The sequence below is a fragment of the Palaemon carinicauda genome, chromosome 21, assembly GCF_036898095.1.
Source record: "Palaemon carinicauda isolate YSFRI2023 chromosome 21, ASM3689809v2, whole genome shotgun sequence".
Lineage (NCBI taxonomy): Eukaryota > Metazoa > Arthropoda > Malacostraca > Decapoda > Palaemonidae > Palaemon > Palaemon carinicauda.
This window is the reverse complement of record NC_090745.1, coordinates 3372087-3393260: the sequence shown is the minus strand read 5'-3', so window position 1 is coordinate 3393260 and position 21174 is coordinate 3372087. Positions and strand designations below refer to the sequence as shown.

Sequence of the window (21174 nt, the reverse complement as noted above, 5' to 3'; positions counted from 1 at the left end):
TCTCTTGCTTGAGGGTACCAAGAGCACACTATTCTATCTTATTTCTCTTCCTCTTGTTTTTTAAAGTATTTTTGGTTTATTTATTTAATATTTACTTCATTGTTGTTACTTTTCTAAAAATATTTTTTCTAATTGTTGATCACTTTTCTTGTGCTTCCCTTTCTTCACTGGGCTATTTTCCCTGTTGGCGCCTTCGGGCTTATAGCATTTTGCTTTTCCAAAACTAGGGTTGTAGCTTAGCAAGTAATAATGATAATAATAATAATAATAATAATGATAATAATAATAATGATTTGGGAGCATTTAACATTTCACAATGTGTTTTGCTCGTTTACTATTAGATCATCACCATCGAAACACTCGCTGCATAAGAGTCTTCAGTTTCTTCTTGAAAGCCTTAATATCTTTAATTATTCGGATGTCTCGTGGGAGCTTGTTGTATAGTCTCGGGGCTGCATATTTAAAGGCTCTGGAACCTACAGTAGACATGTATCTAGATTCTAATAAGAGAGATAGTTTAATCAGAGCACACAAATTAAACTTGGGCCATCACAGAGCTTGCTGAAGTGGAATGGATATGTTATTAAGTAGGAGGAGGAAGAAGAAGAAACTGCACAATACAGAGGCTTGCCAAAATGAATAACTTTGTGTTCTGGATTTAACTTGATCAGTCCATTTGGACAAATTACTTCAGTCAAAAACAACGCCCTTGATAGCATAACACGACTCAATTTGGGAGCATGGATCTCCAAAACGCCTGACATCTTCACAAACAAAATAACACAGAGCTACGAAAAACACGTCCGAACGTTCACGGGTGCTAACAAGGAAATGATGGGAGAAGGATAGGTAGTGGTGGTGGTGGGGGGGCCAGTAGCTGTAGTGAACGACACCTCATAGTAACGGGGGATTTTGAGGAGGGAGAAGTCTAATTGGAAAGGGATCTCTGGTAGTGGTATCATTCGCCCCAGTTTTAATACCGACACCCTGTAGGGGTGAGCGAGCTGGATATATTCCTAGAATTCCATGCAACTTTTTTCTCTGGTATATTTAGCAGTATTTATACCTTTGAATGGTGCTTTTATGAATAGAACTTACCTGGCAGTTATATATATATAGCTGAGTCTCTGACTGCGGCAGAATTTAATCGAAAATCGCGGCAACCGCCTTGTGGTGGTTGTGTGGTTAGATGGTTAACAACCCTTACAGGGTGGTACTTGGAATCATTCCCTTTTTCTGTTCCTCAGATTATCTCTGCCGGCCGGATCGACAACATCATTGGTCCGCCTTTCAGAGTTTTTCGGATCGCTTTCCCTTCATCGCCTTTTTGGACTTCGTTTTTGGTGAAGTACACTGTGTTGGGATTTGGTAATCGTGTTGTTTTTGTTTTTTGTCTTTTTTCCTTTATTATCATGAGTGAGAAAATTCATTATCGTGTTTGTGCGAATGATATTTGCAAGGTGAGGTTGCCGAAACTTAAGGTTGACCCTCACACTATCTGTATGGGTTGCAGGGAGTTTGAATGTGCTTTAGATAATAAGTGCAAGGAATGCGAGGTTTTAAGTGATAATGATTGGTTAGCTATGCAGCGCTATGTGCGCAAACTTGAGATTGATAGAGTTAGAAGAGCTAAATCAAAGTCAAAGTCTGCTAGTGAGCCTAGCTTAGATTTATCTATTGACCCTTTGCTTGTAACCCCTTTGGAAGGTATTCCTTCCCCAAATGTAGTGACTCCTGCCCCTTCTACAGGACCTGTGCCTACGGATGACCCTGGGTATGCTAAATTAGCTGCTGAATTGGAGGCCATTAAAGCACAGTTGGAGGCCTTTAAAGGTAAGGGTGTAGGTGAAATTAGTGCTTGTGAAAGTGCAGTGGAGGTGGCGACTGATCGAATCTGTCATACCCCTAGGTCTAGACCTCTACCAAGCTCCCAGGACCAAGGAAGAAGGTACTGTACATCGAAAGCCGAAAGGGGGTGAGAGGTGCTTATCCTCGGTCAGTCGTCGCCTCAGACAGTCCTGTTGCGATCTCCCAGGCTGCTCTTGACCGCCGTAGGAAAGGCGTGTCGGATATGTTTGTGTCTTCGCCTGATCGTTCTCCTAGACGTAATTGGCGTTACGAATCAAGACCAATGAAGAGAGGGTGGAACCGGGACGTGCAGTCTCGCTCTCCCTCTCCCGGTTCGAGTAGCAGAGACCCTGATCCTTCGGAAGACGATTTCGATGTTCCTGTTAAAAGGGCGAAACAGAGAGTCCTTAGCCCAGTTAATCCTGCTAGACTCCCTGCTTCTTCTGCCAGCGCTCCCAGTCAAGCCGTACGACAACTGCCGTCTTCGGCACTGCGAGAGCCAGCGGAGGTTGCTAAAGCTTTCATGGTTGTTATGCAGGAACAACTTTCATCGTTAGTTAAAGCTTTCAGCCACCCTTCTCAGTCCGTCAGACGTAAGGACGTCTCTTTGCCTGTTAAGAGATCTTCTTCTAAGAGAGATTTTAGTATCTCTCCCAAGAAACCTCTGCGCACTTCGTCGGCCGTACGACAACGTACACCCTCTTCATCGGCACGCTGCCAGGAATTTCCTTCCCCCCTCTCCCGCCGCCAGGACGATACTGCCTTTCGTTCTCGGCGCCGTGACGATTCCGTTTCCCTTTCGAAACGCCTGGACGTTACTGCCTCGCTTCTTAGGAAACAGGATGAATGCAGTCTGCATTTTCAAGGCGACGGCAGCCTGCATCTTCAGGACGCTTCCGTTTCTCGTCATCGTGACGATACTGCCTCTCGTCATTGTGACGATACCGCTTCTCGCCATCGTGACGATACCGACTGGATGTTGGCGGCTCTCGGTGCCAGGATTCAAACAGCTCTCGCTGCCAGACTGCTGGCAGCCCAACTCTTCGGGATGTCATCCTTGAGCAGGACCTCGAGGATATTTCGGAAGAGGAAGAAAAACCTGCCGACTCTTCTAGCGATTACAAAGTTCTTTCTCGCTCTCTTTTGGAACTTTATGGGGAGGAATTTCAACCTTCGGCCCCTCGTTCTCCTTAGTCTCAATTTACCAGGAAGAAAGCTACTAAGTCTTCGGCCTTCATCAAAATGAAACTTTCAATTTCGGCCAGGAAAGCTCTCGCTAAAGTGGATGATTGGATGAAGGGACGGAGACAAGCTGTCAAGACCACCTTTTCTTTTCCACCGTCCCGGCTCGCTTCCAAGGCCAGTATGTGGTATGAGACAGGGGAACCTTTGGGGTTAGGAGTGCCTTCCTCCTCCCAAGGTGACTTCTCGGCTCTTGTGGACTCGGCAAGAAGGCATGCTTTAAACTCTGCCAAGGTGATGTGGTCCATGTCGGAGCTTGATCACCTCGTCAAGGGAATTTTCAGGGTTTTCGAGGTTTTCAGCTTCCTGGACTGGTCTCTCGGGACTCTGGCCAGGAAGTCTGAACTCCTGGAGAACACGAAGGACCTGACGAGTATCATGTCCTGCATGGACAAAGCTCTAAGGGATGGAGCTAATGAATTGGCTTCCCTTTTCTCAGCAGGGGTCTTAAAGAAGAGGGCCCTTTTGTGCTCCTTCACCTCTAGATCTGTGACTGTTGCCCAGAAGTCGGAGCTGCTTTACGCCCCTTTTTCACGTCATCCTTTTCCTGAAGCTCTGGTCAGAGATATCTCCCTTTCTCTGGCTCAGAAGGCTACTCAGGACCTTTTGTCTCGGTCGGCTAGAAAGACCTTACCTGTTGCTCCTGCTCCTCTGAAGAAGGAGGAGAAGAAGTTTCAACAGCCCTTTCGGGGCAGGATCTCCTCGAGAGCGGATTTTAGGGGGAGAAGACAAGAGTCAGGGCCAAGGACCAGCAGGGGTGCATTTAGGCCCCGGTCCAAAAAATGAGATGGAAGTCCTCCAGACACCAGTAGGGGCAAGACTGTCTCGTTTTTGGCAGTCTTGGGAAAGGAGAGGGGCGGACACCTGGTCCCTCTCAGTCGTCAAGGAAGATTACAAGATCCCCTTTTTAAAGAAACCACCTCTCTCAGACTCTCCCCTGGCCTTAGTGGCTCAGTACACCGACGCGGGGAAACGAGAGGCTCTTCTGGAGCTAGTCGACCAGATGTTGGTCAAGGGAGCAATAGAGCCAGTTCAAGACCTCGCCTCCCCAGGCTTTTACAATCGCCTGTTTCTGGTTCCCAAGAACTCGGGTGGATGGAGACCAGTCCTAGATGTCAGCTCTCTGAACGCCTTCGTGGAGAAAACAAAGTTCTCCATGGAGACGACTCAGTCAGTGCTGGCTGCAGTTCGTCCAGGAGACTGGATGGTTTCTCTCGACCTGCAGGACGCTTATTTTCACGTCCCCATTCATCTGTCTTCGAGGAGATATCTGAGGTTTGTGTTCCAGGGCAAGTGCTTCCAGTTCAGGGCACTTTGCTTCGGTCTCAGCACAGCTCCCCAAGTTTTCACCAGACTTATGGCGAATGTGGCAGGCTGGTTACACCAGGAGGGGATAAGGGTCTCCTTCTATCTAGACGACTGGCTGATCCGATCACAGTCGAAAGAGAAATGTCTGGAGGACCTAATGAAAACTTATACGATCACTCAGGACCTGGGACTCATCGTCAACTGGGGGAAGTCTCAGACCGAGCCGAATCAGACTATTCTCTATTTGGGGATAGTTCTGAATTCAGTTCTTTTTCAGGCTTCTCCCTCCCAGGAGAGGCAGACCAGGGGCCTGGACAAAGTCAAAGACTTTTTGAGGAAGCAGGAATGCTCAGCGAAGGTTTGATGAGTCTGCTGGGAACTCTATCCTCCCTGGAGCAGTTTGTCCCTTTGGGGAGACTGCACCTAAGGCCTCTGCAACACTTCCTCGCAAAGGTTTGGAACAGAAAGATCCAGGAGGACTCTCTTTCTTTTCCCATTCCGACAGAGATCAAGGATCTTTTAATGTGGTGGCTGGACCCAGCTCTGTTAGGAAAAGGGATCTCCTTGTTCAAGAAGAACCCCGACCTAGTGTTATTCTCAGACGCGTCCGAGTCAGGCTGGGGAGCAACACTAGGGAACAAAGAGGTCTCAGGTATTTGGGAAGGGAGTCAGGTCAGTTGGCATATCAACAGGAAGGAATTGATGGCCATTTTGTTAGGGCTCAAGGCCTTCAAAACCTCGGTGTCGGGAAAGACTGTGGAGATCAATTCCGACAACACCACAGCTCTCGCGTACATAAGGAAGCAAGGGGGAACTCACTCCCTCTCCCTGTTCTCAACTGCGAGAGATCTTCTCCTCTGGGCGAACGAGAACGAGACCCAGCTGTTGACAAGGTTTGTTCAAGGGCAGAGAAACATCAGGGCAGACATGCTCAGCAGGAGGGGACAGGTCCTTCCTACAGAGTGGACTCTCAACCCGCATGTCTGTCGGAGCCTCTGGAAGTTGTGGGGCAGTCCAGTAATAGACCATTTCGCCTCCGGTCTAAACAAGAGGATCCCCAACTACTGCTCCCTAGTCCCGGACGAGGAAGCTGTTGCAGTGGACGCCTTCTTGATGGATTGGACGGGGCTGGACATGTATGCCTTTCCCCCCGTTCAAGATCATTAATCTGGTTGTCAGGAAGTTCGCTCTCCTCGATTCCGGACGAATGACCCTAGTGGCTCCATTCTGGCCTGCGAGGGAATGGTTCACCGAAGTGGTAGGGTTACTGATGGACACTCCAAGAAGACTCCCGGCAAGTCCAGATCTTCTCAGACAACCCCACTTCGAGAGATTTCACCAAAACCCCCTCGCTCTCAATCTGACTGCCTTCAGACTGTCGAGAAGCTCGTTAGATCTCGAGGCTTTTCGGCACAAGCGGCGAAAGCTATTGCCAGGGCAAGTAGGATCTCTTCACAAAGAGTCTACCAGTCAAAGTGGGAGACCTTTAGAGCTTGGTGCAGGAGGCGCAAGGTTTCCTCGTCCTCTACCTCTCTGAGCCAGATTGCAGACTTTCTTTTGTACCTCAGGCAGGATGCTAAGCTGGCTGTATCTACCATTAAAGGATACAGGAGCATGCTCTCAACCGTCTTTAGGCATAGAGGCTTAGAGTTATCTCAGAATAAGGACTTGCAGGACCTCATTAGGTCTTTTGAGACAACGAAGCAGGTGCACTTAAGACCCCCTTCTTGGAACCTGGATGTGGTACTTAAGTTTTTGTGCTCCAGGAAGTTTGAGCCTATCTCGCAAGCTTCTCTGCGAGATGTGACTAAGAAAACCCTCTTCCTTTTGTCTTTAGCGACTGCCAGGAGGATCAGCGAGGTCCAGGCAATCGAGAAGCGTGTAGGCTTCACCCTAAATGGAGCGGTTTGTTCCTTGAGGTTCGACTTTCTCGCCAAGAATGAGAACCCTTCGAAACCCTGGCCTAGGACTTTTGAAGTCCCTAACCTCACGAATCTAGTAGGTCAGGAACAGGAAAGCCTCCTCTGCCCGGTTAGGGCTCTCAAGGCTTATTTGGCCCACACTAAGAGCGTGAGGGGTGCTTCCAACTCCTAATGGTGTTCAGTGAAGGATCCTCAAAAACCCCTGTCAAAAAACGCTTTGTCCTTTTTCCTGAGGGAAACTATTAGGGAAGCCCACCTCTTTTGTGAGGAAGAAAGCTTCGCCCTGTTAAAAGTACGGGCTCACGAAGTAAGGGCCATTACTGCTTCACTGGCATACCGGAAAAATATGTCAGTTAAGCAGATCATGGACGCAACGTTCTGGAGGAGCAACTCTGTCTTCGCTTCTCATTACCTCAGAGAGGTAAGAGTGGACTATGACAAGTGTTATACCTTGGGCCCATACGTAGCTGCGGCTTCTGTATTAGGCAAAGGAGTTACTACCCCCACTCAACCTTAGTTTATGTACTTGTATTTGGGTTTGTGTTTTTTATGGTTGTCTGAGGTCCTCGTCCTGTGGTACGGTTCCCTCAGTCCAGATAGATAGTTTATATCTATTTCTGCAAGGTTAGATGGTTAGCTTTAGTAAGGTTGCAGGTTTTTTATATGGGAAGGTAGTTTTCTGAAGTCTAGTCAAGTTGTTGGTCCTACCCCTTTGACAGACTCGATTGAGTTGTTTGCAGCGTAGCAGGTCTGCTCCTGGCTGAACACTCCTAAGGGAAAGCGACTCTAGAGGCAGTTACCTTTGAAGTCAGCTACTTTAGCAGGTAAGGAATCAAGGTGTTTGTTCTCCTACAACTCTTTTGTTGTTTCCCCAACTATGTTTTTTCTGTCTGTTTCCCTCCAAATGTGTGAATCAGCTATATATATATAACTGCCAGGTAAGTTCTATTCATAAATATGGAGTTTTTATGATAAAACAAAGTTTTATGAATACTTACCTGGCAGTTATATATATATTTTAAAGCCCACCCACCTCCCCTCAGGAGACAGGTCGGGCAAAGATAATCTGAGGAACAGAAAATGGGAATGATTCCAAGTACCACCCTGTAAGGGTTGTTAACCATCTAACCACACAACCACCACAAGGCGGTTGCCGCGATTTTCGATTAAATTCTGCCGCAGTCAGAGACTCAGCTATATATATATAACTGCCAGGTAAGTATTCATAAAACTTTGTTTTATCATAAAAACTCCATTTTAAGGAGCATTTCACGGAGCAACACAGGTTGAGCCCAGAAATAGATTTTTCCTTCGTCAAAATCTCTTTGTTCCGTAACTGAAATACAAACCACGCTATTTACATTGGGTTTACCTTTTAGCGTAGCTGAAATGGCGAGCCATTAGAATTTAACGAGGGTGTATTACCCCCGCGCTAGTTAGCGGGGGGTAGGGGAGTGGTAGCTAGCTACCCCTCCCCCCCTCACACACCAGTGAATGCTTCACTTTCACTTTTGGCTCGGACATGGACAGACGTCTCTGTCTTTGTCCTCGCTTGGCAGCCATTGTTTGTTTTGTCTTTACTTAATCACTTACTTTTCTTTTACTCAATATATATGTAAACATTTTCTCATGTTTATGTATATATTTGAGTATAGAAATCAGTAAGTTTCCTTTTCAGAGTTTGTGCTTGTGTGTGTAGTGTACAATATCTCCGTGGAGCCCTCGGCAGTTAGGCCACCATGGTGTAATTTCATGGGTCGCGATCGAGTTTGACTTCGGTCTTTCTCTCTCTTGAGGTCGTTCACCCTTTTACTAAGTTACTACGCCTTTTGTAGCTTCCTTCCCGTGTGGGGGGGTTGATACGCCATGTTTTGTCTCAATTAGTTTATGAATCTAATTGTATTTGTTGATTTTTCAGCTTGTAGAACGATTCCTCTCGGGGTTTTCGTTCTTTCTTTAGTGTTCATTCATTTTTAAATTACATAGTTACATAATTATAATTGTTATAATTCTGTGTTGGTTACAGCTCTCCTTCCGTGAGTGTAAGTGGTTGTGAGGGCTCGTGCCTGTTGTGTAATTCTTGTGTTCCTTTCCCTCGGGATTCCTCTTCGGAGCCTTCCCGGGGGAATGAATGTGTACTAATGATTTTTGTTTTATTTTTTTACAGTTACCGATCTAGTTCGTTCCTGTAATGTGACAACGGTGTGAGCTGTCTTGTTGAGGCCTGGGGATTCGGCTGTTGCTGCCTCCCCTATGGATCTTCGTCAGGGGCGTGTCTCCTTCTTCTGGAAGTACTCCCGTGATGATTGACAGCTCTCCAGTTCATTTTAGTACTCTCAGGAGGCTTGCCTCCTTGGGTGGGTAACTTTCCTTCCGAGGGAAGTTTTTCCTGTCCAGGCTTGAGTTTTTCCCCTTGTGGGGGGTTCTTCTCTTGCCTTTTTTCGTGCGACTATGCTCTTGGTGCTGAGCTGTCGCACCTGCAGTTTCGCTCAAGGGGCTGGGCAACTGCAGGAGCCCCTCTTCGGAGGATTGCTCCTTTTAGGTCACTGGCTGACCAGTCTCTTCTACGAAGTGTTTCTCTTTCGTTCGCGAGGGAGTATGCTCATAGAGACTCCTCTTCGGAGGATTCTTCTGCTGTTGTTGCTGTTGGCCTCCTTCGCCGTAAGGCTCACCGTCCGCCTCGTCGTAAGGGCCTCCCATCTCCCTATAAGGGTGCTAAGAGGCGCCTTTTTGAATCTCCGTATGCAGCCTACAACTCCTTCTTCTTGATCTTCCGCCCCTGGTGCAAATGGACAGCAGTCTGACCTCGTCTTCCGATGGGCAACGGTCTTCCCGACGGACAACGGTCTTCCGACGGACATCAGTCTCCCGACGGACAGACAACGGTCTTCCGACGGACATCAGTCTCCCGACGGACAGACAACGGTCTTCCGACGGACATCAGTCTCCCGACGGACAACGATCCCTTCGTGGCAAAGGGTTGCCTCCCACAGGGGTTCTTCCCTTGCGTGTCAGGGTTCCCCTGCGCGCCCTTCTGCTGTGTTCTCTCCTGCTCAGTGTTAGTGCACAGGCGCTCTCCTGCTCTCCTGCTCAGTGTTAGCGCACAGGCGCTCTCCTGCTCATCAGCGCTTTCCTGATCGCTAGCGCTCTCCTGTTCGCCAGCGCTCTCCTGTTCGTCAGCGCTCTCATGATGATCATCTCTGCTGTTCCTGTTGGTTCCTGTTACGCGCCCTGTGCGCCCACGTTCGCCCTCGCGATCTAGAACTTCGGTTCAGGTCTTGGACAAGGACTCTTCTTCTACGCACAGGCTTCCACGCGTTGCCTTCTGCTCGCCAGCGATCACCAGCTCGCCAGCGACCATAGACGCGTCAACGTTCACCTGCTCGTCAGCGATCTCCTACGCGTCAACGATCCCCATCGATCTGCCACGTGTGTCAGTTCCCCTGGACACCATCAGTAGCGATCTAGCGCTCGCCTGCTGTGGACCACACGATCTCCGGTAGCTGAGTCTTGCCGTAGATCTTCCTCCTGCTCGCCAGCGCTCACGTTTACTTCTGTCCTTCTGTGCTCCAGCTTTCTTCAATCGCCAGCGCACATCTGCGCGCCCTTTTCTACCACGCACCAATGGGCACCAACGGTTTTCTGACCGTCTAGGGTCGCCTGATTAACAGCTTGCTTCAGCGCTCACCCTGATGGCGCGACTTGCTTACCATCACTAGTCTGGCGAGTCTTCTGGAGCGTATTTCCAGAACACGGCCTCACCCCGTAAACGCAGAGCATGGCACATGCAAGAGCAGGAAGAATCTTCAGGGAGGTCTGAGCAACATTCTTCTTTCCAGAACCTGGGTTAGCCCTTCCCCGTCATTCCCTGGAAGGGTTTTGCCAGGGAGCTTTCCGTTCGAGATTTCTCCATCGGCCAAGGGGTGACTGGTTTACCCCTTCCTCTTCTCCATCTCATGAAAGGGGCTTACCAGGTCCTTTCCCTCCTCGGTTGCGACCCGAGGTTTTGTTCAAGGAAGCTACAGGAAGGTCATGGGTACTTTCCTCCTCTCGGGCTCAAGCACCTTGGCGTTTCGTCGCCAAGTTTCGAATTTGCGGGCAAGCTCGATGTTGGACCATCTGGACGCAATGACCGAGGGCTTCCTTTCGGGTGTCTCATCCGTGGATGTCGTCAAACTCAGACACCCTTCCATCCTTGGGAATAAGACAGCGGTTGTGCGGAGGAAGTCGACTTCCGTTTTTCACTCCTCCAAGGCGCTTTCTTCCAGACCCTGCATGGCTCCAGCACCTCTTTCTTTCAGCCTCGTCGGCCTAAGTTATCGGACCGGCTACGACAACTGAGACAAGGTGTCCAATAGCAGTCCCCTCCTGTCAGGAACAGGTAGCACGGGAGGCTCTCCCGGGGGGGCATAGTCCTAGAGGGAGCGGCAGAGTTCACGAACTCTAGGATTGGCAACCCCCCCTTGCAGGTTTCACGCTGGGAGGATGCCTAAGGTTACTCATCCTGATAACAGCTTCCCGATGCCCATTCCTGCACGATCTCCGTGATCAGCCAAGGATATCGCGCCTGCCGTCTCTGTCAGAGAATTCAGTGTCTCTGAACCTCTATGCCATAGGGTCGGCAAGAGTTTGCCCGTTTGGGCAGAATGATCCATGCCTTAGGAGAGGGTCCTCCATAGGATCGTCGATGGCTTCACCCCCCGGCTTCTTCAGTCAATCCTTTCTCGTAAGAAAGTATCTGAGACGGGAATTCCGTAGTCGACCTCTCAGCTCTGATCAAGTTTGTCGAACAAACTTTGTCCAGCGTGGAACAGCAGAATCGATCAGACTGGTAACGAGGCGACAGGACTCCTTAGGCCCTGGATCGGAAGGACGGGTACTTTCAGTTTCCATTCCATCCATCTTCTAGGAAGCTCATGGAATTCAGCTTAGACTACAGGTATTCTTGCTTAAGATGCAGTGTGGCGATCCCGCCGTGGCATCGCAGGTTTTTCCCAGAGAACTCTCCCTGCTTTTCTCATGGCCGCTTGGGAGCAGACTGCCGCCTTCTTCGCTTTTTGGAGGTCTGGTCAACTCCGGTAGGCTCGGGTTCGACCTTCTTCAACGCCGGGACAAGCTTCCGGATCCTTACCATGAGTGGGGGTTCATGGTAATTTGCTAGGAGCCTTCTCTTCTTCGGCCTCAACATCTGGAGTATCTAGCCATGATATTGAGTCAACGGCCTTACCACGTTGGAAACCCCGCTTCTCGTCCGTTCAGCGAGGTTAAGCAACGTCGGGTCTGGTTGGTACTTGGATGGGTGACCGCCTGGGGACGCCAGATTCTGTTGCCGCCTCCTCCGAGCCTTCCCTTCAGTTGACTGTGGCAAGGCTGAGGAGAGTCGCAGTACCTGTTTTCAGTCGGGCAGAGCTTTCAGCCCTACCTTGGAAGGTTTCCTAGGTCTCTTTCCTCATTGACCCATCTGAAGTTCCGAATGGTCGCCTCAGGATAAGTTCCCTGTGAGGCGGCCCAAGTTCCGGTGGTTTCAAAGCAACGATTAACCGGACTTTCTGGCCCCTATGGGACCAGCGGGACGATTAAACCTGCAATGGGGATTGACCTATGGAACCTCTTGATGGGAGTGGATATTCTCGTCCTTTCCCCACATTTTTTATGCTGTTCTCGGACTCATCAAAGAAAAGGGTGGGTGGGGTGGGGTCATGTTCCGGTCCAGGCCTATGGTCAGGACCTGAAGGATACCTCTCCATCATTCAGGCAGGCTTAGGGGCCGTAGTCTGCCCCTCTACAGATCCTACAGCTTCTGCCGAGTCGCTCCGTGTGCGACGACTACATGGTGCTGGCGTGTTCTAACCAGCAAGGGACGCATTTTCATACTTTCGCATCTTGCAGTAGAGATACTGAGATGATTTGAGATCCTCTCAATACCACCATCGGCTCGCTCATTCCGGGCAGAGGAATGTTCTCTCCGACTTTCCGAGCAGAGCCTCGTAGAGAGAGTGTACCTGGGGGTCTTTGGCCTTGAGTAACCAGCAAGTCCTGGCCTGGGTGACCTGATTGCGACAGCTTGGAACCTCAAGCTTCCGCTGTTCTTCCCCCAGTCTCAGACCCCGAGACTCTTTGGCAAGATGCATTCCGGCGATGGTGGGACAACATCGACGCCTGCGTCTTCCCTCCTTTGTTGTCTGTTGAGAATGGGTCTCAACAAGACCATGTTGTCTGTCAACCTTTCAATGGCCCTGAGAGCTCCACTGGTACTATACGCAGAACGGTTTCCGGACCCTCTGCTTCCCCTGACGTAACTCCCGGGAGAGCTTCTCCCACGGCACAGGCTACTCAAACAACCACACTGCAACATCTTTCACGAGCCGGGGCGTCGCTTCGGCTTCATGCCTGGAGACACTACGCCTCCTCCTCAAGAAGAGACAACCCGCTACAGTCGCGGGACGCAGGTCGCGTCATCTGCGATAGTCATCTGTAGGGGTCTTCCAGGCGAAGTGGAGAGTCTTCGGTGGTTGGTGTCGTGGGAGATATACCTCTTCCCTTGAGGCCTCTTCTCCAGCCATAACGAACTTATTACCTTTCGGCGGGAGGAAACTCTTCCCGCTCTCGGCAATGAAGCCTGTCGCTCAGCCTTTCCCTGACCTTCAGGCTGAAAGGAATAACTTTTTCCTTCCCGCTGCACCTTTCCTCGCTCATGCAAAGCTGCGAACGTCCCTGCCCTAGTCGGAGGAAGACCTCCAACATGGAGTATGGCTCGGACTTTTTAGTCCCTTAAGAGATCTTCTCAAGACCCTTTACGCCAGGCCTCTGATTGTATTCCGTCTTGGGGCTCCTGCTCACTCTGGCCGCGGCCAGTGTGTAAGCAATCTTCTTGGTCTCGTACGACTCCGCCCTTTCTAAGAAATGGGGGAAGGCAACATTCAGGTTCGCCCCTGAATTGTTGGCTAGACTCAGAATCTTGGGGTCCCGGCCCTTCGGTCCAATTCCTTCAAGATTTAGAGTCACCATTCTGTATCTGATGTCCCAAAACCTTCTCCTTCTTGCCAGTAAAGGAATCGAGATGTTAGCTTTTGGAACAGCTGCAGTTTGTCCTCACGTGCAGCCGGATAGGGAGCACAAGAAGGACACGGGGGAGAGTCACCAGTATACCTCTTCAGCTTGGACTCAAGGACATTCATCTCGACCTGAATCCAGACCCTCCCCCGTCACGTTGCCCTACAGCACGATGTCGGATATATCGCAACGTCCCTCGCCTTCGAGTAATACTACTCTGTGACGCAGGTGCTACAAGCTGGAGTCTGGAAGCGTCTAATGACCTTCGCAGCCCGCTTCCTGCAGGGCGTGACCCACAGGAGTTTCGATACGTTTCTATCGCTCTGTGGTGGCTACACAACAGCTGGTCTAACCTCAGGCTCCTTTTTGGACAGGTAGCAGAAGGTTGAGGGCATTGTTATCAGGTTTTAGTCTGTATGAACGAAAGAAGTATGTCTGGCCCTTCTTTCTTCATCATCCCCTCTACTGGGAAGCAGCATCCTGGTCTCTGCATAGCTAACCTCAAACCTCTGCAGGTAAACCATGCTTCCTTGTGTTCCGAGTATTGAGTCAACACTGTCGCGTCCCCCATACCCTGACGAGGTGGTATTGGGAACGTCCTAACCCAGAGTTCCTTCTGGAACTCCAGGTCAACTGCCTAGGACGGGTCACACTTCTTCCTTCACACACGAGCTTATGTAGGCCACACGGTTCCTTGCGGAGCAAGGAACTTGTGAGGTGCAGGGACTCCTTTTCTCGAGTGCGACTCACTCGGATTCTGAGTCCCCGGGTAAAGCCAAAGCCAGTATGGCTGGGGACTTTCCACCCTTCCTAAGGGGTAAGTCACCCAATGTAAACAGTGTGGTTTGTATTTCGATTACGGAACAAATGACAAATTCAAAGATAATTTGTATTTTTCCTAACCATACAAACCTTAGCTATTTACATATATTTGCCCGCCAGCCCTGTCCCCCAAGACAAGTCCTACCTCTAAGTGAAAGTGAAGCAATTCATCAGTGTGTGAGGGGGGGAGGGGTAGTTAGCTACCACTCCCCTACCCCCCCCGCTAACTAGCGCGGGGGTAATACACCCTCGTTAAATTCTAATGGCTCGCCAGTTTAGCTACGCTAAAAGGTAAACCCAATGTAAATAGCTAAGGTTTGTATGGTTAGGAAAAATACAAATTATCTTCGAATTTGTCATTTTTTGAGCCTCTGAAATATTTCCCATTGTTATTATTATTATTATTATTATTATTATTATTATTGTTATTTTTTGCTAAGCTACAACCCTAGCAGGAAAACCGTAGTGATATAAGTCCAAGGGCTCTAGCAGGGAAAATAACCCAGTGAGGAAAGGAAATGACGAAATAAATAAAACAAAGAAAATATCTCCACTGTTTTTAAAGGTACAGTTCAGTTACAATACTGTAGATTTGCACTAGTTTCAAACAGGAGTTAGACTTGAAAGATATTTTATAAAAGTTAAATCAGGTTGAGTGTTATCAAGACAACTGACGAATTACTTATAAAATAACTGCTACTGTAGAATCACCAAAGTAATTTGTTTTTAAGAATCATTCAGACCTTTTGCAATTCTAATAAATTGAAAACTGCTTTGCATGATCACTTAGCAATTTAAGGAATTATTCACCACCTGAATCTACTTTCAAAGATGGAAAATCACCTTATAAACACTAGATCTTTTAGGCATTTTAAGTAAGGTTGGTTCTCCCATTGGAACATCTGATCATGCCTTAATTTCATTAGTAGTGAAGACTGAGCAGCCTGTCCCTGATATGTCATACTTGCGTAAGATTTATATAGAATCTTAAGCAGGCTGGAATGGTATTTTAAGTGATCTTTTAAAATTTAATCGGTCAAAATCGTATAAGTGTTGAGCCTGTTCTTTTGAATGAGAATCGGGTCACCATAATTGATAGGCATATCCCTTCTTGTGTGCTAAAGTACGAAATGAAAGACAAACCCTGGTTCAGTGACGAATGTAGACATGTATATTTGAGAAGCAGGAGGCCTATCTTCTTTGGAAGGGTAGCAGATCAGATTTTACTTGGAATAACTATATTCAGCTAAGAGCTTATGCTCAGAGTTAATGCTTTAACTGAATAGGAACACAATTTAACCATAAAAAACCCTTTCTGGTACAACCCAAGAACATAAGTGGTGGGCTACCCTTAAATTTGCATTCTGGTGTAGACGTACAGTTCCTCCTTTTTGGCTGTGTGTTTGACAGTAAGCAGAGTAATGAGAATATTTCTTAGCTCCTAAATTATATTTCTGGGCTCGAACCTGTGCCGCCCAGTGAATAAGCTCCATTTAGCACTTATTCTTAGGTAATTTACTGCTAAATATACCAGAGAAAAAATGTAAAGGAGTGCTAGGTTAACTAGCTCGCTCACCTATTGGTGTCGGTATAAAATTGGGCGTATATTCCAGAGGTCCCGCACTATTTAGATTAATCCACGACAGAGAACCCCAATAGAGGAGAGCCGTTCAACCTCACTCGGTACTACTAACAATGCATCCGCTCAGAACCCAACTCCTTTTAGCACGACGAGTAAAGTAACCCGCATTTTTGCTTGTGCTCTCGATTTTTGGTTATTTTCCATTTAATTATGGCTTCTTCGTCGGTTTCCCAGGAGACACCGTCTAAGTTAAGTACCAAGCTGGGTTTTACTGTGTTTTGAGCAACCTAGATCGTTTAATATTTATATTATAGGAGTTTATTCTCTTCGTTCATACCGATCTTGCTTGATTTCACTACAGTTGGTACTCCTGTTTTTGAGAGCTTTTAATTTTCACTTGCGGTGTTACTATGTGTATTATTTTTATTATCAAATATTATTTGTTATTGTGAATATTCATTATTTAGCGTTTAGAATCCTCGTGGTTCAATTTTTGGGCCGATATCATTTACGTATCGTTATGGCTGCCGACCTTCGTGCTAAGGCGGCAATGTTATTTTTAGCCATCAGGTGTGTCTTTTGTGATTTAATTATTATGTTGCATGCCTTGCCCAAAAATTTTCTGTGTGTTTATTCATATAATTTAACGCTATTATTATTATTATAATGAATATTTGTGCCTTTACTCCGTTTGATCTGTCTGGTTGGGGATCGTCAGTTGGTAGCCCTGCTGCCTCGTATCACGTGATCCTCCCCCACGCTCCCCCTCTAGCTAGGTGGGAGGCTAGGCTTCTCCCCCCTCCACTAAGGGACCGTTGCCTTCCCTCCTTTTAGAGGGGGTAGTTAAGTGTTTATGGACTCTGTCCTCCGGGTGGCCCGGCGGGTTCGTCTCTGTCTAGTCTGGTTGGCCACCGGTCAACAGAGTTGGATCCCGGTGCACCCTATTTTATATTCACTTTTCATTCTGGCTTATGTTATACGAAACCCTCCGGGTTCGATTGGCAGTTCTTAGCTACAGTTCCGCCCCCCTATTATTTTATAACATTTCCTATGATGATTATATATGACAGATCACTACCCCGGAGTCCCTAAAGGAATTGGTATTGGATATACCTTTATTTCCCGGCCCGGGGTCTACCCCGCCCCGGGAAATCAGACACCATGTGTCTTAATTCCTTGTTATTGCATCCTTTTTTATGCTCCCGGCTTGACCGGAATGGATTGCTATACTTTAGTTTCAAGTTAGACTTATGTTTAGGCCCGGGACCTCCGGTCCCGCCCCTATGTAAGAATATTACAGTTAAGCTCTAACCTTGTGTTAGACCTATGTTAGGCCCGGGTCCTCCGGACCCGCCCCTACTTAAAGAATAGTACAGTTAAGCTCTAATCTTGTGTTAGACCTATGTTAGGCCCGGGTCCTCCGGACCCGCCCCTACTTAAAGAATAGTACAGTTAAGCTCTATTCTTGTGTTAGACCTATGTTAGGCCCGGGTCCCCCGGACCCGCCCCTACTTAAAGAATAGTACAGTTAAGCTCTAATCTTGTGTTAGACCTATGTTAGGCCCGGGTCCTCCAGACCCGCCCCTACTTAAGAGAATTACAGTTTCTCATATACTATTCTTTTTATAGATGGTGCATTGTCTGACGCCGGCCTGTGCAGCTGTTCTGCACCAGCCTTGTGGCCACTCCGTCTGCCGATCTCACGCCCCTTGTGGGGTTCAACTGGAAGACGTTGTGGTATGGCACCCGGATAACTGTGTGATTTGCTTCGACCTCATCACTACCCTTGGATCTGACTCGGTGAGTCCCGTTGGCTATATTGCCTTCTTATTTTATTTACTATTAGTAAGATATCTATGGTCTTGAAGGACCATTGGGAGTCTCCCTTTTATAATTCCCACTATTATTTCAGGCATCCCCGGAGCAAAAGTCTGCGGCTCGGGCCACACTGAAGGTGTGGGTTGGTGGGTTTGCCCGGAATGTGAAGTCTAAGCGGCCGTACGTCCTATCTGAGGACTACTGCACCATGGTTTACCCCAACGCCAAGTCTTCAGCTGCTGTGGCTAGGCATGTGGCAGCTCCCATCATTGCCCACATTGATGCCACTATAACGGGTCTCATCGACCCAGAGCAAGATCCATCGGACGCCCCCGGAGGTCTGGAGGACAATGTTGCCTCCATGAACCTGGACGTCGAACCAATGTTGCTAGACGAGCCGGATACAGGTAGGGTGGTAAGTGAGGCAGGTGTGTCCGGCGCTGAGATTCCTATCCTCAGCCCCGCTCTTTCTTCTTCTTCTGATCGCTCTTCTTTTCTTGGATTTTCTGGGGACCGTGATTCGTCTCAACGTTCATACCCGGTTCCCCCTAAGGATAAGTCTACTTCAAGGACCTTACCCAAAGCTCGCAAGCCTCACAAGACTTCTCATGGCTCTAAACATTGTACGAACCCGTCTTCAAAGACCTCTGGTTCCTCCTCTAAGTCTCACGACCCGGGAGTTCCTTCCGCCCCTCCTGCTGCTAGCCCGGGCCTTTCCGAATCAGCCATGCTTCGCATCGTGTCGGAGATGCAGGCAAAGTTGGTTTCGGAGATGCAGTCGAGGATGGACACGATGTTCTCTAACTTCGGTCAGAGAATTGGGGCTTTAGAGCAAGGAGCTCCGGAGAGAGTCCAAAGCTCTCTCATCCCGGATGCCTCTAAGCTCCCGCCGTTTGCCAAGAACAACCCCTGGCGGATGGCTCTTCATTCCCCGTTCTCAGACGGAATGTTGACTCTGGAGGGCCTTGGCACTCGTCCTCTAGAGGACTTTGAATTCTTTCCTCCGGGTCTGGCATTTCCATTTCATGGTTATGCCAGACTTACCGAGGAAGCTTTAGTCCGATTAGACAAGGTCCCCAAAGAGACGGTCATCTTCCCGAAGGAGCAAGCCCAATCTGTTTGGGCCAGATTTTTGAATGACATCGGTTGCACTAACACCATGCTGACGCCTTATAAAAGCTCCTTTACGATGTTCTTAATGGACAAGAACACCTTGACTCCATGCGTCAATAAGGTGGCAGAGCTTGCCTTTCAATATGCTCTGGAGGAGAAGCCCTTGCCTCCCATCCGAGAGGTGGATCCAATCTCCCTCCTTCTTCCCTCAGGTATTGAGTGTTGGGACAATGTCCATACCACCTTTACCTCCGGCAAGCTTGCAGCAGACTGTGCCTCAGTCTTGTTTAGTGAGAAGCTTCCCCGTCTCCCGGAATCCCTCATTAAACAGGAATATGATTCCCGCCTACGTGTGGGCCGTACTCTAAACCTGGCCACATCCACGGAGTCGATAGCCTTGACTTACGATACGGAGAGTATTTTTAAGTCTCTCAACAAGGCTACGTTACAGTCTTTATATTATGACTTGTATGACTTCGCTACTGCTAAACGCAGATGTCGCAAGCATGTTCTAGCTGAGGCGACGATTAGGCATGAACCTAATAAACTCATCCGGTCCTCCTGTTGGGGTTCAAATCTCTTCCCCGAGGATCTCGTAGAGGAAGTCTTGGCGGAGGCCACTAGGGTTAATCAGAGCCTTAAAGCCCGTTGGGGTTTGACCCCTAAACGCAAGTATGACCCCGCAAATTATCAAGCCCGGGGTAGGAAGAAGCTTAGACCATATACCTCCACCCAGTTCAGGCAACAACAGAGTGCTTCATCCAACTTCCGGCTGCCTCTTCCTCCATCTTCTGTTGTCCCTGCACAGCCTTCCACCTCTCGGGCTCCTTCGGATGACTATGTCACCGTTCTGCTACCTAAGAGCCAGCTTTCTGGTGCCTCCGCCACTTCCCCTGCCTTTAACCAGTCCTACGAGGATCATAGCTCTTCCCAGAGTTATGGTAGAGGTAGAGGCTACCACCGTGGCTCTAACCAGAACAAAGGCAGGGGAAGAGCCTTTCGCAGAGGAAAGAACTTCCGAGGCGGACGTGGAGGCAACTCCTCAAACCAATACTGAGGTGCAGCAGGTAGGGGGGAGGCTCTATGCCTTCCGCAACAAATGGAGGTTCAGTCCCTGGGCGTTCAGTATCATCTCCAAGGGACTGGGGTGGAGTTGGATTCAAGGACCTCCTCCTCCGAACAAATTTCGTCAACATTCCACTCCGGACCTGGTCGAATTTGTCCAGGATCTTTTACAAAAGAACGCCATACAAGAAACGAAACATCTGAAGTTTCAAGGTCGGCTGTTCAGTGTCCCGAAGAAGGATTCAGACAAGAGAAGAGTGATTCTAGATCTATCCCTTCTCAACTTGTCCATTCAATGCGACAAGTTTCGAATGCTTACCATCTCGCAGGTGCGGACCTTACTTCCCCGTGGGGCCGTCACCACCTCTATCGATCTTACAGACGCCTACTATCACGTCCCGATAGCGAGACACTTCCGTCCGTACCTAGGCTTTCGCTTAGGGGACAAAAGTTACTCCTTCAAGGTGATGCCTTTCGGGCTCAACATTGCCCCAAGGATCTTCACAAAGCTAGCAGAAGTCGCTGTTCAGGAACTCAGGAATCAAGGGATTCAAGTAGTAGCCTATCTGGACGACTGGCTCATTTGGTCAGACACCTCCCAAAATTGCCTAAAAGCCACTCACAAAGTCATCCATTATCTTCAATCTCTAGGCTTCCAGATCAACTTCAAGAAGTCCCGTCTTCTTCCAAAATCGAAGTTCCAATGGCTCGGCCTGCAATGGGATCTTATATCTCATACTCTGTGTCTTCCCAGACCCAAGAGGTTAGAGATTGCAAGGAACACCAAACGCTTTCTCAAAGACAAAGTAAGTTCCAGACGACTCCAAGAGAAGATTCTGGGGTCCCTTCAGTTTGCCTCAGTGACGGATCTTCTTCTGAAGGCAAAATTGAAAGATATCAATCGTGTCTGGCGTTCGAGGGCGAACCGGAAGCTCCGGGACAGGAAAGTCCGCCTTCCTCCCATTCTACGGGAAAGACTTCTTCCTTGGACAAGAGCAAACAGTCTGTCAAAGTCAGTTCCCCTTCGATTTCCTCCAGAATTAATCATTCACACAGACGCATCCTTATCAGGTTGGGGCGGCTATTCTCAGCTCAAAGTTCAAGGTCTTTGGACTCCCTTGTTCCGCCATTTTCACATCAATGTGCTAGAGGCCATGGCAGTTCTTCTAACCCTGAAACGTCTCGCTCTTCCCAAGAAACAACACCTTCGTCTGGTCCTCGACAGCGAAGTGGTGGTCCGCTGCCTCAACAGAGGCGGGTCAAAGTCAGGGCCTCTGAACCATGTTCTAGTAGCCATATTCTCCCTAGCAGCCTCGAACCGTTAGCATCTTTCAGCTGTCCACCTGGCGGGAGTCCGGAATGTAGTGGCAGACGCCCTGTCCCGGACCTCCCCTCTAGAAT

The 21174-nt window shown here is 48.7% G+C and overlaps 3 protein-coding genes and 1 pseudogene across 4 annotated transcripts in view; all 4 read left to right on the top strand.

The window, feature by feature from the left end:
* LOC137615157 (phospholipid-transporting ATPase ABCA3-like) overlaps positions 1-21174 on the top strand; it is a 503547-nt gene that overhangs the window by 58729 nt on the left and 423644 nt on the right. The window lies entirely within an intron of this gene.
* LOC137615159 (transient receptor potential channel pyrexia-like) overlaps positions 1-21174 on the top strand; it is a 495727-nt gene that overhangs the window by 410692 nt on the left and 63861 nt on the right.
* Positions 1-21174, top strand: part of LOC137615151 (mitochondrial import inner membrane translocase subunit Tim21) — a 98846-nt gene that overhangs the window by 36275 nt on the left and 41397 nt on the right. The gene's annotated exons all lie outside the window — the stretch shown is intronic.
* LOC137615561 (5S ribosomal RNA) lies at positions 11534-11652 on the top strand (annotated as a pseudogene).